The sequence below is a fragment of the Mustela putorius genome, unplaced genomic scaffold (assembly GCF_011764305.1).
Source record: "Mustela putorius furo isolate JIRA1106 unplaced genomic scaffold, ASM1176430v1.1 tig00000508_pilon_pilon_pilon, whole genome shotgun sequence".
NCBI classification, from domain to species: Eukaryota; Metazoa; Chordata; class Mammalia; order Carnivora; family Mustelidae; genus Mustela; species Mustela putorius.
In genome coordinates, this window is record NW_025421402.1 from 11101834 (window position 1) to 11107507 (window position 5674).

At 35.0% G+C, this 5674-nt stretch overlaps 1 non-coding gene across 1 annotated transcript; it reads left to right on the forward strand.

Moving 5' to 3' along the window:
• The first annotated feature begins 1459 nt into the window (after window positions 1–1459).
• On the forward strand, window positions 1460–1562 carry LOC123392358. Its single transcript, XR_006607090.1, has one exon. It is a non-coding gene; the product is annotated as a U6 spliceosomal RNA (small nuclear RNA).
• Window positions 1563–5674: the final 4112 nt, after the last annotated feature.

Below are 5674 nucleotides of genomic sequence, written 5' to 3' on the forward strand. Positions count from 1 at the left end.
TGGGTCCTGTAGTGATTTCTGGGTCCCTTTTACTGTTTATGTCCTGACTTTTTGCAAGTCTTGAAATTTCCAGCCACCGTCTATTTTTTATTCTTTCATAACTCAGACTGTGATGAACTGTTTGGGATTCTTTACCTGCTCCTTTGGAATGTGCCTAGAGGCAGAAATTACTAGCAATTGTTTCCCTTCCAAGCAGGATCACAGCAAAACTTTGCCTACTGGCCAATATCGGAAAACTGTTATCCTACACTTGTTGTTTATAGATACTGTAAATAGTTGTATTCTTAAGGTGGAGGGATAAATCTTTTCCCTCTTGTTCCATCATGGTTTCAACTCTAGGCTAACATTTTGAACTTAGTTTAGCCATCACCATGAGTAAGACATAGTTGACATTTTACCAATTAGTAAATTGATATTCAGAAAGACTAAGAACATTTCCCAAGTTTAAACATCTAAGAAGTCTTTAACTCAAGATTCCAAGCTACAGTGTTTTTGTTTGTGTCTGTATGATTTTCTGTTATCCTATCCAACACATATTTTGATGAAAAAAAAAGAGTACCTCAAGCATTGATAAGAGTAGATATAAATTCTTGCCTGGCAGCTTCAGATATGTAAAGTATCTATGATTGATTCATAAGCAGGTATGGGAGACAGATGCAGCATGATACTGACAAATACATTGTTTATGGAAGTATAAGTTGGATATCTTAGGATAGCCTTGGTAAACTTAATAGCCAGTTTTATACAAGAAAGTAGAAGGAATAGATATGAATATATGTATAAATATTTTTCCAATATCTGTAAGACAATGCCTTCAGTCCAAAAATGAGAGCAGGGCAGTTGCCTAGAGAAAATATGTTTTAGATGTTTTAAATATCCACAGGTAAATAAACAGAATGTGATGGTGAACTGCTAGAACTTGATAAGATTAATTAAAGCAGAGTAAAAGATGATTTTAAATATGGACCAGTAAGAGAATGATTGTAAGCCTTATGTATGGTCAGCTCATTATAACATAACAATTCAAACTAAAAATGATCAGGCAATAGAAAGGTGTATATTTTTTATTTTACATAAAAATAATAGGTAAGCTTTCCAAAACTGATACTGTGGTTCTTCTGCAATATCATCAATGAACCAGACATTCCATCTCTTTATTTCAACATTCTAGTACAATGCTCCCGTTTTTAAGCTTTCGTCACATTGTTTAAGACTATGGTTTAAGATTTCTATTTATGATATCCTCATTGCAAGAAGAAGTAACAGCAGGAATATAGACGAAGTCGGTTCACCTTAAATAGCCAGACCCAAACAACACTTCTGCTCACATGTCATTCACCAAAATTTGGTCACGTTGCCAGATGCATGGAAAAAGAGGCTAGAGAAATGTTGACTTTCACTAACAGCAAACATGAGCCCCTAAAATCTGGGCCTGGTTATAAAGAGAATAAGAGAGTACGCACTTTGGCAGCACGTATACTAGAATTGGAACAATACAGAGAAGATTAGCATGGCCCCTGAGCAAGGATGACATGCAAATTCATGAAGCATTCCATAGTTTTTGGTTTTCTGACTTTAACAAAAAACAGGAGAATGGATGTTGGACTATGCCAACAGGATTTTTCCATATCAATGTCCATTTCATTTACTAAAAGAGAAGATTGGAAGGAAGGTTATAAACTTAATGTAGGTAGTCTTGAGTATTTACATGCTATCACATCATGTATGTGGTAACTTCAAATGTAGAACTATGAATGTGAATATGAAATGATGTAGATTGGGGATTATATATTATTTGGATAATATATTTGGAAATCTAGTTATTTTGTAGAAAGATAAATAATAAGCAAGAGAGACCAAGACATTTTCAGAGGCACAGTGACTAATAATGATGAGTGACTTCGAGGTGGTCTAGAATAAGCAACTTTATTTTTTTCTGTATTCTCTTTCTGTATTCTGTTTGCAACTGGACACCAAGGCTACTTAACAGTTTTATCTGCTTGAGCTGTATCTGCATATTTTTTAAAAGATATCATCTTCTATCATCTTGTGAGCCTTCCCTACTACTTTTATTCAATTCACTCCAGTCATACTGGCCTTCTTTTTTTTTTTTTTTTTTAAAGATTTTATTTATTTATCAGAGAGAGAGGGGGAGACAGCAGCGAGCACAGGCAGACAGAATGGCAGGCAGAGGCAGAGGGAGAAGCAGGCTCCCCGCCAAGCAAGGAGCCCGATGTGGGACTCGATCCCAGGACGCTGGGATCATGACCTGAGCCAAAGGCAGCTGCTTAACCAACTGAGCCACTCAGGCGTCCCTAGCCTCCTTTTTTTTTTTAAAAACTTTCCAAACTCACTGCCCCTTCCTACCACCTGCCCTGGAAATTTTGTTCTTGCTACTGATTAGGCTTAAGCCGCCCCTGTTCCTGTGTATTCATGGGTCAGTTTCTTGCCTCCACTGTGTCTTTACCTCAAGGATCACGCTTACATTAGTGTCCTTTGTGGCCGCCATATTTAGAATTACAGCCCTTTTACCACAGCACTTTCACTATTTTTTTTTCCCTCTCCATAGTATTCATTACCACTTGTCATGCTATATTATTTTTTAATTTGTTTTTAATTTTTAATTTTTTTAATGTTAACTATGTTTTTTGTTTTATTTTTATTTTAAAGATTTTATTTATTTATTTGACAGAGAGAGAGAGAGACAGAGAGGAAATACAAGCAGGGGGAGTGGAAGAGGGAGAAGCAGGCTCCTTAGGAGCAGGGAGCCTTATGCTGGCTCAGTGTTAACTATGTTTTATTCAGCGCTTTATTCCCTATGATTTCCCGTGCCTATACCACATGGTAAACTTAGGTCAACTGTGGAGTGAATTTAACACATTTGGATTATTCTTTTACTTAAGTGCATCGTATAAAAATTTCTTAAACTGCTATCCTAATAAGAATTTTATACCTGAAGAAAATTCTGGAGACTGTTCTGATTTTGATTTATCGATCTAAGAGAAATAACTTACCTCAGAAAGTTGGAACCATTTCAGGAGCTGAAGCACTGAAGTTTGTCTATACCCATGGTCCTGTAGGTTTCTATTCAGAAAACATCTCACAGCAGTACTTATCTTCCTTTCTTGGAGCCCAGTTGTGCTAAAAAACAGAAGGCACTAATAAGATATCTTACATATATATGGATATAAAAGCTGAGTAGACTCATAGAGGAATATATTTCTTAGGGTATCTCATTATAGAATTAGAATTAAGAGTATATTAAACAAATGCATGTGCAATATGTTGCAAATTCCCTGTGTTAGAAAAATTGATTTTAATTCAGACTTCTCAAATTGTGACAAGGTTGACCAGGGCGCCTGGGGGTGGCTGAATTGGTTAGGTATCTGCCTTTTGCTTAGGTCATGATCCCAGGTTCCTGGGATCCAGCCTTGCATCAGCGCTTCCTGTTCAGCAAGGGAGTCTGTTTCTCCCCCTTTGTCTGCCCCACCCTCCAGCTCACAGGAATGCTTGCTTTCTCAAATAAATTAGTTTAAAAAATCTAAAAAAAAAAAAAAAAAAAAATTGGGCCAAGGTGACTTTTAGACTTTATGATATTATCAATATCCTAGTTTAATGCACAGAAAAGCATAGAGTTTAATGCATAGAAAAGTATAGTTTCCATTAATCCATTTAGTAGGTTTAAAATATATATCTATTTTTTTTCCCCAAGAAATATTCACATCACAAGAAAATGGCAACACATTTGTGTTCTCATCTTATTTTTAATGCATTCATACTTTAAAATGTTATATTCACCACAAACTAATTATTTTCAGTTTTACAGCTTTGTTTTGAAATTAGTTTTACTAGATAGTGTAAAAGTTTTAACTTGATTTCATATAATGTGTGTGATTTATTTGGATACTGACTGAACTCCTTTTTCCAATTTATTTGCAACATCAAATAATTTTCCTCAGATTAATGTAATAGTATTCATCATGATAAATTCATAATCATATAAATAGAATCTTTTTGAGCACTGTTACTTTCTGGTGCTTTACAAGTATTACATTTAATTCTCACAACAAGCTGTAAATTAGATATTATTAACTTCTGTTTTAGAAGTGAGAAAACAAAAACTTTCTGAAGTTAATTGACTTAACTACTCCATAAGTCATAAATCAAATATCTGGTGCCAAAGTCTGCATTGTATCTTCTCTCCAATTTCTTCAGAAAACACTTGCTTTCTTTGTTGATATATGTGAGAATGAAGTTATCTTACAGTTTTATTACTACAGCTTCTAGGGTCATTTGGGTGACTCAGTCGGTTACGCGGCTAACTGCCTTCTACTCAGGTCATGATCCCAGGGTCCTGGAATCTAGCCCCTCTCCTCCTGCTTACACATTCTCTCTCTGTGTGTCAAATAAATAAATAAAATCATAAAAAAAAAAAAAAAACAACCCAGCTTCTAGGTACCATTGTGAAAGGACACTAGGAAGCAATGCTTTGTGTTCATTTAATTGTCTTATCTCAAAAATTAAATATTTTTGCATAACTAAAGCATTGTCGTCTGCCCATATCTCCAGGTCATTAAACTGAATAAACTTGTTATGTTTACCACATAAGATGATAATAACGATACTGATATTGTGCATGTTATGTTCATTTTGTATGTGTTTGGGAATTTGTACAGTCAGTCACATTTTGGAGTGTAATTTTATTGATGCTGGAGTTGGTAATGGGGGTGGAAGTTTACATTAGAGATGGCAGAAGTGATAGTAGAAAATATCTCTATTCAAAATTTAGTTTTGCTTAAACCATGGTTAGCTCAAGTGGGTTGCACTGAACTAGTTCATAGCTTCTGCCCCCTGGATTTGATGATGTAGCCCAGAGTAGTATTTGTGTTTTTATTTTGTCTAGGGAGCTGTGAATATCATGAAACAAGTGTATGCACAGTATGCTTTAATGGTATTTAAACCATCGCTACATGACAGAAGTTGGCATTATTAATGTTATTATACTTAGGTGAAATTTTCCTGTCACTTGTAATTATAACTTTTAAATATACTTGGTGACCTAGGATTTTTTTTTTTTTTTCTACATTCATGTTCTGTATACAACTGTCTGGAAAGCCTTTTGAATTGAAATGCAACATAGTAGATAATGATATAAACTTCATTTCCAGGTTTCACTTTAGGGAAAGTGCCCCTGGAAGACAAATATGTTGTCTGTTGTAGAAAGGGAAGTGATGATACTTACAGGCAAGAGATAGTTTTACCTTCAGTGCCAGGGAACGGAGATGATTTTATACAATCGAAAATGTATCACACTCGGAACAGTTTAATTAGAAACTTATATCAAGCAATTTGAATATCTCAAACGCAGGGAAGTTAAGATTATATTCAAAGAAAAGACATGTGACAGGTTGGCATTTTCATTCTCCTGCCTTAAGCAAGAAAAATTTCAACCGAGATTTCTGACCTTAACATAAACCTCAATATAAAATACAATTCAAATACTGTCATTTCCTGAAGATTTTCAATTATTTTCAGGTGAGGAGAGGTTAAAGGTTTTTTTCTTGGTACTCTGTCCCCAAATAGCTCATGCTCTTCCTCCCCTGAGACATAGAAAAGAATGTAACTTTTTAAAAGTAGTTGAGAGAGGGGAACGAGGAATAGTTAGGGAGGGAGA